Source organism: Rousettus aegyptiacus, unplaced genomic scaffold (assembly GCF_014176215.1).
Source record: "Rousettus aegyptiacus isolate mRouAeg1 unplaced genomic scaffold, mRouAeg1.p scaffold_m13_p_8, whole genome shotgun sequence".
In the NCBI taxonomy this organism is placed as follows: Eukaryota; Metazoa; Chordata; class Mammalia; order Chiroptera; family Pteropodidae; genus Rousettus; species Rousettus aegyptiacus.
Window position 1 is genome coordinate 37629594 of NW_023416311.1, and position 10793 is coordinate 37640386.

Sequence of the window (10793 nt, forward strand, 5' to 3'; positions counted from 1 at the left end):
CCACATAAAAACATCAGTGGCCAATTAAAATGTTGAGAAATTGTTAACAAATATATTCAGATTTGAAACTTCCCACAGAAACAAAGAAAACACTGAGTTAAGAGAAACGATATAGTCAGAAACCATCATGTCTGAGGGAAATAAGGAGGCTGCAGTTCTGGAAATTCCCAGTTCTATTAGAATGAAAAATGTTTAACAGAATATACATCATGCAACAGCTACACTATATAGGTCTCCTGAATAAAGCATTCCATTCCTTCCCTCAGCACTTGTTTTCAACACATTTCACACATGAAAGTCTCTACCTGTCTATGGCCATGCCATCCTAAACAAGCCTGATCGTCTGATCTCGGAAACTAAGCAGGGTCGGGCCTGGTTAGTACTTGGGTGGGAGACCACCTAGGAAGACCAGGTGCTGAAGGTGCAAAAAAATAAAAAATAAGGGATTGTAAGATGACAAAGCCCTTGAAATCTGTGAGGTCAACCAAAGGTTGCCTTGCCTTGAAACAAAAAAAAGAAAGAAGAAAGAAAGAAAGAAAGAAAGAAAGAAAGAAAGAAAGAAAGAAAGAAAGAAAGGAAGGAAGGAAGGAAGGAAGGAAGGAAGGAAGGAAGGAAGGAAGGAAGGAAGGAAGGAAGGAAGGAAGGAAGGAAATAAATGAAAAAAAAAGAAAAGAAAAGAAAAAGAAGCTCTCTACCCCATGATTGATTCTTATCATTAGTTTCCAAAACTTAAAAAATGTAAAACTATGTTTTCATTCTTTAATTTTCCATATTTGTCAACTTAGGTGTAAACAGTTAACACATAAAATATATATTACAGCATTATAATTCCTCTGTTGGCACGGTGTTGAATGTCAAAAAGAGAACTTTCATATTAAATACATAAATGAATACATGTGTATATGTATACACAGAGAGAGTATCACAAATGACTCAAATTATGAAATCTTTGTTGCCTTTCTCCAGGAATCCTGCTGGGTTGGGTTGCCCTCACTCAGACTTCTATTTCATCTAATGTCCCACAGCACACATTGTAAGGTCAGACAGGAATTAAGGATGCCCTATGTCATAGAGAAAATGGATTTTCTGAATACCTTCTTCAGCAGTATATGTTGCCTCTGTCCCATTTTCCTATAACTATATTATGAAGCAAGACCTTCACGACAATTACTTGACTTGCAGTGGATGGGTATTATTCATCTTCTGCCCCATGCCCCATCTTTAAACATATTTCCTTACAGGGACTGAGGTAGTCAGTCTTTGCTACCCTGCACTAGATTAGACCTACATCAGCTGAAAAATTGCATCCACGGTATACAAGGAAAGATGCCCCTGGATTTGGCTACTAAGGCTGCATGCTGGCCAGATGATGTTTGCATCTACAAATAGGGAAAGAATTAAAACTAGGAGGCTGACAAACATAAGGGGCTCTAGTGTGGCAGGGAGCATCAAGAAGCACTTCAAAGTACAGGGCTCTAATAGTTTTAATTACCTCTCCACTGGTGAGACATTAACCACCTGCTTCCACAAAGAAGTCTTCAAACATCAAATGGGGGAAAGTAGGACCTTTGCCCACACCAGGTTAACCTTGCTGAAGTGACTAGTGGTGACTGGAATTTTGTCCTCTGGGCAAAAGTAGAGAGAAGAGAACACCATGGCAGTTGAGATACAATGAGATCAAAAGGTGTAACTACAGAAAAAAAGGGCATCAGAAGTGATGCCCTGAAGCATGACCTTGGGATTGCTGAATAATTACATAACCAATAGACTTGTGGAGCAGCCTTGAGAATGTAGCTGCTTCTTTTGAAGCCAAGCTTCAGGCCACCTCAGGGTCTAAGTGTTAGAGTAACACATGACAACTGACTCTTTAGGTAGGGGAACACTTTAGGTAAGCTTTCAGATGCACAGAGGGAGAAAGGAAAAACAAAACTAACTGAGGAATTACTGACTGTAGCCTGGTCTTTGCAAATGAGAAAAAGTAAAACGATCTAAAACCATGCTGCTTTGACAATCTCAATTCTGCCACTAACACAATCTAATGGATATACAAAATAACTCCCACTCTGAAGGGAAATAATTAGTTGATGTTGCTGAACTGAAAAGGCTATATATTTAAAATATGGTTTCTATTACTCTAAAAGAAATTAGCGTTGTTGATAGAAAAATTATAAAGTTCAAAAAAGTGTGGACAAGAAAGGGGCCACATACTAAACCTGACAACCTCATGGGAGACAGCATGGTGGGTCCTCCAAACTCAGAGACAAAATTACCACATAGAATGGTCTGAACATAAAAACTCCTAACTAAAAGCATGTCATGGAGGGTAGTCACATCCTGCACCAGCAGATTCCTTGATAAAGGTTATTCTTTACCTTAAGTGAGACAGTCTATTGTCTTTTTGCATCTAAGATAACTTGCTCTTGGAATGTCAGAATAAACCTTTTCTCTGGACTCCTCAGGGTACAACCCACCACACCAGAGCACAAGACCACAGAACCCCTCGTTGTTGTATTATTCCCCAAATACTATCTCTATGTGCTGTAGATGTTAGCTATCATGTACTCAACAATGCAAAAGAAGTTTATGTCTCTCCATTTTACTTTTTATCCAATTTCAGAGATTTCCCCACTTTGCTTTCTCCCACTCCCTTAACCAGTCACCTGACGGATTACATATAACCCTCCTTATGTCCCCTCCTTTGATTCTTATGTATAAAATAAGCTGAAAAACTGCCATTCTCTGGAGCATTTTCTTAATCCATTGAGATTTTGCTTCCTGGCAATTGTCATCAATTTGGTTCAGATAAACATATCAAAAAATTCTCTACAGGTTTGATCTTTCTTACATCAACAAAACTCGGGGGGCGGAGGAGACCATGATCCTGCCTCGCAGAGGCAACCACTATTATTTCCATTTCTCTCTTCTATTCTCTATGCATATTTTTACACAGTTGATATACTAAATATGAAACATTATACCCTGTTTATTTTAGTTATTATAATAAATGTTTTTCAACTGACTATATTTTAATATATCTGGCTTAGTATTTGCTATTTTAGGTTATATAAAGAGCATAGTAGTCTATCTGAAACATGTAAACCTAGTGATAAATTACAAAATAGTTTGTGAGCTCTTGCTAGGTTCAGATCACTAAACTGAAGAATCCAATTACAATAGAACTTTTGCCTCTAGCAGTCAGAAACAAGAAACCCCAGTGATACTACACATAGATGAAGAGTTAGGCCTGACCCTCAGGGAGCCTCCACCCTTGCATTGTGCGGATCTTTATTTTGACTTGTCTATTTGCGAATGTAAGAAAGTAAAAGATCTAAGACAATTCTTTTGTCATTGCTCATTTGATCCTTTACAATATCCTCCTGTCTATTAAGATCCACTTCAAATATCACATTTCTACAGCTGCCTGGTTCCTTCTCCTCTAGGAAGACTCAATTGTTCCCCATTTGTATTCTCATGGAGCTTTAAATAAAACTCTTTATCACATTTATTGTATTATTGATTTACTGTAATTACCTGACCCATACTTGAGTCTATAAACTCTTTGAAGATAGAAATAGTTTGCTTATTTTTTTCTCAGAATCTAGCAATGACTAATAGAGGCTAAGGGCTCATACGAGTGCTAAAAAAAAACATATATGTATATATATATATGTTTTTGAGTAATATATATGTTTTTGAGTTATATACATATATGTTTTTGAGTAATTGTGATTGAATAAATTTAAATTGTGTAAACTGAAATTAATTTTAGACTGTAATAAGGAATAATAAGCATTTATTTGAGCAAAAGGAGATAGAGCCCAAGAGACATAGATTCAGTTAGCAACCTCAATTGTGTCCCAACAAGATGAAGGGGAGGCTGACTTTTACAATGAAAGTTCCCACCCAATTGGGTCCATTTTATGTAAATGAGGTATTCAAACTGTACAATTCTGATTGGATGGGGCAGGTCTCAGTTCATTGGTAGAAAGATGAAACCAGAGTTTTCCTGCAGTAGTTGATTCAGACAGGATAAAGAAGTAGGGCATAGAAAGTATACAGAGTACGTGAGGAGCCCCTGTCAGCACATGGCCTCAAGACTCTTAATATTCATAAAATCTGGGCTCTCAGTCGACCATGGAAAGTCCATCTCAGCAGATAAATTCCTTCTCAAGGTTCACATACAATGAAACTTCCTGAGGGGGTCCACAAGCAAAATTCATTTTTCTGAAAATTTAATGAAGTAATGCTGTACACTTTTTATTATTAAGAGATATATACCTGAAGTATAAAGTTGTTTTTAAACTGTGTTCATGTATTTGCTTTTGTAGAATTCTCAAATCAATGTTTAAGATCTCATCTCTTTCACTTACTGAATATGCAAAAAAAATGTATCATATCTGTGTTTCAAAAGAATTAAATGTTATTATTTTTGTGAGTAAATCAGAAACTTGGTATTATAATGGTTAAAACTACATATTTGAATAATGATAGAATCCACAGGAGAGATAAATATTCTGCAGCTTAACATAGGTTTAAGATTTCCTTTTAAAATAAGAGAGGCAAAGGGTACTGTAAATTTATTCATCATCTTTGTCAACAAATATTCATATCAATAAATTCTACACCCTATTTAAGCGGACAGCATAGAATACAGGACAGCTTAAATGGTTTATCCACAATCACGTAAATCAGAAAGAAAGTGGTATTCCCTGATTACACAACATTTCCTCAAAAGAATTTGGGCTGTCTTGAGATGATTTGAAAAGCTTTTTAATCTCTGGGGTTGGGGGTGGGGCGGTGATCTGTTCTAACAGATAACAGGAAAGCTTCCAATATTGTTTCTTAACTCCTTTTTCTTTTTTCTGACTTTCATATTCTTTTCTATTTATTTTAAATCTATAGGAAGCAGAAACATAATTTGTATATAAACTGCCATATATTACAAATGCATATTTTATATATAATATCAGAATGTTGGAAAACTGAAATAAAAAATATACTCAATATGTATGGCATATTTGCAGGAATATATGAGTTTCCTCACAGACATCAATCCAATTAATTCAATTTAAACCTCACCAAATAAATTCAATTTTAATTTTGCTCAGTATTGATCCCAAGTGATGTTAGTTCAGGCTTTTTGGAGTGGAGTTATCTATTACAGCAATCACCACTCCACCGAGCCAAAGAAGCAATTGAATCAGAGTAACTATTTGCAAATGGCCAAACAAATTGATCATTTTAAAAGAAATGGATTCTAACAAAGAAACTATAAGCCCTATTTGTTTTTGTTTTTCTGCAATGACAGTGGTTTCTCTTTAGCCAGATAATAGGAGGCTGATTGTGTTGTTATGGCGAAGCCATTCTATGGTTGAGGAAATGTCTTTCTTGGAAAGCCCCTTCATTTGTTAGCCCTGGGACAGCACAAACATCCTTGTGCAGCCTAGTGCTCAGACAATTCTTTCAAACTACCTACTTTCCTTAGGCAGCTTCCTGCTGGAGAGATTATAAAGACTCTATTCTGGCCAAAGCCACACTTTCAGAGCTCAATAAAGACACAGCTCTCCCAGTGAGGGCTGACTGCCCTAGAGTCATTAAGTGGGGAGGCATCTGGGCAGGGCAATTGGAAAACACTGTGCTGATTGCAGATTGGAGAGCCCTGAGTAACCATCCTGGCTTGGTTTAAGAACAAAAGGTTGTAAGCATAAGACAACAAACAACTCATCCCTTGTGTTGTTAGGACCACAGCCATTTTCATTGTCCACTTGGAACCAAAGCTACAAAATGTAACAATCTAAGATAAAGTATTCAAGGTTACATACCATTTTCACCACTTTTAAAAAATTAAAAATATTTTCTTGCCTCTTATGTATCTTTTAATAAACCTTTGAATTTTTTTTTTAATTTCTAATAATAACTAAATTTCAAGTAATGTCTCATTTAACTCTGGTTGGAAACCTACATTCAATGATTTTCCAACTCTATCAGCCTTGGAAAGAAAAACCAATCATTGCTCCTGTTTTTGTTTATAAAAATCTTTTATTTAATACATACAAGAAAGGTTTATCTATTTTAAAAGTAACAATAAAATGATCACCCTGCTTAGAAATGAAACACTACAAATAGCTCTGAAGGCCCCTGTGTACCTATTCCTAGGCTCAATCCTCTTTTTCTTTGCTACTTAAGTAACCACCAGTCTGAATTATGTATTTATCATTCCCTTACTAATCTGTATAGTTTACTACATAACTATGGAGTACAGTTACAACTACATAACTATATAGTTTACTACATTACTACATAACTATGTAGTTTACTACATCTCTAAATAATACAGTAGTTTTGCACTTTACATAAGGCAGTAATTCAGTATGTATTCTTTTGTGTTTATCCATTCTGGCATTGACAACATTTAGATTATTTTCAGTTTCTTGCTTTAATAAGTAATGCCACTTTGAACTTGTTGTTTGAACTTGCTGATTGACATTAGCTGTAACTTTTCAAGGGTATACATCTAGAAGTAAAATTTCTAAGTCATAGGATATGTATCTCTTCAACTTAATTGAATGATGACAAATATTGGTCCAAAATAGTTGAAATAATTTAGCTTCCATTTTTCTACATCTTCACCAACATTTGATATTAATAGATATTTTGCTTTTGCCAATCTGGTAGACTTAAACTATTACTTCATTGTAGTTATCATTTGCACCTGAGATTGATCAAATTTGTAAGTTTATCTTATTGATCATAACTTGTTCATCTTTGAAATGTCTTTTAATATTTTTGCCCATTTCCTCTTGTGTTATTTGCTTTTCTGTTATTTGTATTTATTTCATAATGATTATTATCACAATTTTTTATTTTAGAAAAATATTATTTTGCTAGTTTTATATGTCAGAAAGACCTCTCAGTCTGTGACTTTTTTTTCCCTTTTTCAATTTTTTCCTTTAATAAAGTACTTAATTTTAAAGTAAATGAATTTATCAATGACCTTCTTTATGGTTTGTGCTGGGGGTTTTTTTCTGTTTAAAATTTTCTTATAAATCCTGAGGTCATAAATATGTTCTCCTAGATGGTAGTGTTTCAGCTTTTCCTTTTATTCAGTCAGTTCCCTCTAGTACTAACTCTTCTGAAATACAAGTTAAAGATCCAACTTTATATTTTTCATATAGATAATCAATCACAGCACCATTTATTAAGCAATCCATCTCTTACCCCCTGATCATCAAACCACCTCCACCATGAATCAAATTTTCATATATGCAGGAGCTGGTTTTGGACTCTTATTTCTGGTTTATTGTCCAATTTGTTTTTGTGTGAGTAAATATAATACTACCTATACATTTACATATAATACTATTGATTTTAATAGGTCTTGGTTTATGGTAGAGGAAGGTCCCTGTGTTATTCATCTTCGCCTCTATTGTGAATAGAGATTGCCAAGGTGGAGTTGTTTATGTTGAAGGAACTAAAATGGAGCTGGTAGGCCACGAGGAGTTTTGTCTTACACATGTTCCACCTAGCACATTTCTCCATGAATTTTTGAACTTTTCAGCTGTGCCCAAACTTTAATACCCTCCTCACTATGACAACCAGACTGTCTTCATTTCTTACTTTGAAAGGAGTCAACCATTTTTTGCCAGTCAACAACCTTTGTTTGCATGTTGGGCTCAACTAATCCTTATTAATTTAGCCAGTATCCCTCACCTCCACAAAGACCAGATTGAAGACAGTACATGCAACCCAAGCCTGTATAAGCCCTGACTTTCTTTGTTCTCTTTAGAGCACAATTTAGGTTGTTACCTGAATCTGTGCCCTGGATTGCAATCCCTCCTTTCTCAAATAAATATTTTTTTATTCTTTCTTACAGCCTAAATATTTTTAACACTATTTTAGCCAATCTTAGCTAATTATTAGAAAATAAGATTTTCAAGTTCTATGAAACCCTTTGTGATTTTGATTAAAGTTGTATTAAATCTATAGATCAATTACAGATAATAATTTTCCCTCTGTAAACACAGTGTATCTCAAACTTTATTTTGGTATGTATTACTACATCTAAAGGACTTTCTATATCATTCTACGTAAAATCTTTCTACATCTTTTGTTAGATTTGTTCTTAAGTATCTTTTCTTGTTTTAATTTTAAATGATAATTAATTTTTAAATTAAATCTCCATTTCTTCTTGGTGTATGCAATTAACTTTTTACTTTGATTCTGCACCTGAAAATTTAGCTGAGATCTCATCTATTCTTCTAATTTTTTAAGAACAATTCTATCTTTTTTTTATGTAGACAATCATAACGCTTTTAAATGATACTATTTCTGTTTTTCTCTCTTAATACTTAGAGTCTTATTTTTTTTCTCTTGAATTACTTTTTCCTTTTCAGATTTCCAGTACAATGCTGAGTGGAAATGATAAAGAGTCTTTGGCTTAATTTTTAAACAAAATGGCTTTACTATTTTTTTATTATAATCTTTTCTTTAAGATTTTTTTAAGTCAAATTCTCTTAGAAGTTTCCTCTATTCCTAATATCCTAAGAGCTATTAGCAGAGTGTACTACAAATTTTATTGCATGATTTTTCATCATTTATTGGGAAAGTGTTTCCTCATTAAATCTATTTATATAGAAATAAATTTCTAATGTTAAACCAACCTTGTATTTCTAGGCTAAACCTAAGTTAATCATTATGAATTATCTTGTTTATATAATGCTGGATACAATTTGCTAATAAGTTATTTAGAATTTTTGAATCTTTAGTCATGCATGAGATTAGCCTGTGATTTTCTTTCCTGCTATATTCCTTTGCTAGTATGTATCAAAGTTATATTAGCTTTGTAAAAAGAACTAGAGTGTTGCCTCTTTTGTTATTCTCTGGAAGAGTTTGTATAAGAATAGAATTGTTTCATAAATATTTAATGGAATTTGCCTATAAAATTATTTGGATCTGAGGTTTTCTTTGCGGAATGAGTTTTAAATTATTGATTTTACCTTGCTGGTTGTCACAGGACTCAAAGTTTTATCTACTGAAGTTAATTTTGGTGATTTTTTTAAGTTATATTTTTCTAAAAATTTCATTTAAGTTATAAAGTTCTTTATAACATTAAATAAAAGATCATTTTCTGCACTCAGTATAAACTTCATTTAAATTAGAGTTAGAAGGGTTTATGGGGGGAGCTCTCACACTCTACCACTCACTATCAATTATCTCAAACAGGAAGAGACATACTTTCAGCTCCAACAGGAAGGTGTTTTTCTATTTTACTACTCCAGCAGGAAGAATAAAGATCTTATGCTGATCCGACACTTAGCCAATGAAAAAGTGTTATAACTCAGCTGATGAAAAGCCACTATAAGTTGAATGCCCAGTTTCTTCCAATGGACTCTTTGTTTACAACGGCCCCTCTGAACTCCCCACTTTCCTCCATAGAAGAATATTATTCTCCTTTGTTCTCTGGACTTGGCATGGTTTGCCATTTAACCACATGTTCCTTATTGCAATTCTTTTTTGTTTTCAAATAAACCCACATTGTTGGAGAAATAGATGGCTATTTATTTAAGGTCAACAGTATATCCTCTTTTTTATTCCTGGTACAATGTTATTTGTGCCTTAATTTTGTTTAATGAATTTTGCCAAAAGTTTGCCATATCTCTTAGGTTTTTTCAAACTACCAGCTGTGGACTTCTTTAATCTTTTCTATCATATTTTTGTTTTCATTCATTTTGGCTTCTATATTTATGTACTCAGTGTGAGTTTGTTCTACTATTCTTTAACTGCTTATTTTATAGATTTTCTAATTTCTTGTTTAATATTTAGTTTCCAGCCTTTCCTCTTTTCTAAGAATTTAACATAAAAATTTACCTAAAACTATCATTTGAACATTTGCATTTTTATTAATGTCATTCTAGACTAAAATGCACAAATCTTAAGTCTTATTTTGATGAGTTTTGAGAACCATATATATCCATGTAATATGATTCATATCGAGATCCGGAATATGTCTATCACAATAGAAAATTTATTTATTCCCCCTTTCACCAATCTTCCTCCAAGAAGTACCCTATATTCTTATATCTTTAACTATAAGATTAGTTTTGTCTGTTCTTGAACTGCATATAAATGGAATATTATAGTATTCTCTTATGTCCATATTATTACATGTATCTGTAGGTTGTTCCTTTTCATTGCTGAGTAGTATTCTATCACAACTTGTTTATCCATTCTTCTATTGATAGATATTAAGGTTGTTTCCAGTTTAAGGCTCTTATAATTTTTTTGTGTACTATTTGTGTCCATTTTAAAAATCATGTTTATTTTCTCAGTGATGACTATAAGAAATTTTTATATTTTCTGTACACGTTGCTTTGTCAGATAGATATATGTTTTGATAAACATCTTCTCATGGTCTCTTGCCTGAATTTTTATTTTATGAATGATGTGTTTTAATCAGCAAAATATTCAATTTTGAGGAAGTCCAACTTGTTTTTTTTCTTTTTGAGTTAGTCTTTTTTCAAGTTGTCTTCAACTATCCCCAAGGTTACACATATAATACTCCTGGTTTTTTCTTTTCTTCTAGAAGCTTAATGATTCTAACTTTTATGTTTATATATGTGATCTATCTTAAATTAGATTGTGTATGTAATAAGATATAGGTCAATGTTTTGATCTGTCCATTGAAATTTTACTGATTATATTTTATTTCTAGCATTTTTGTTGGATTATTTTTAAATTGCTCAATGAGTTTTATAATATCTTCATTAATATTTTTGATACATTTATCTTTTAAC

The 10793-nt window shown here is 33.2% G+C and overlaps 1 pseudogene; it reads left to right on the forward strand.

Annotated features, from left to right (window-relative positions):
* The first annotated feature begins 307 nt into the window (after positions 1 to 307).
* LOC118607643 lies at positions 308 to 424 on the forward strand (annotated as a pseudogene).
* The last annotated feature ends 10369 nt before the right edge of the window (positions 425 to 10793 follow it).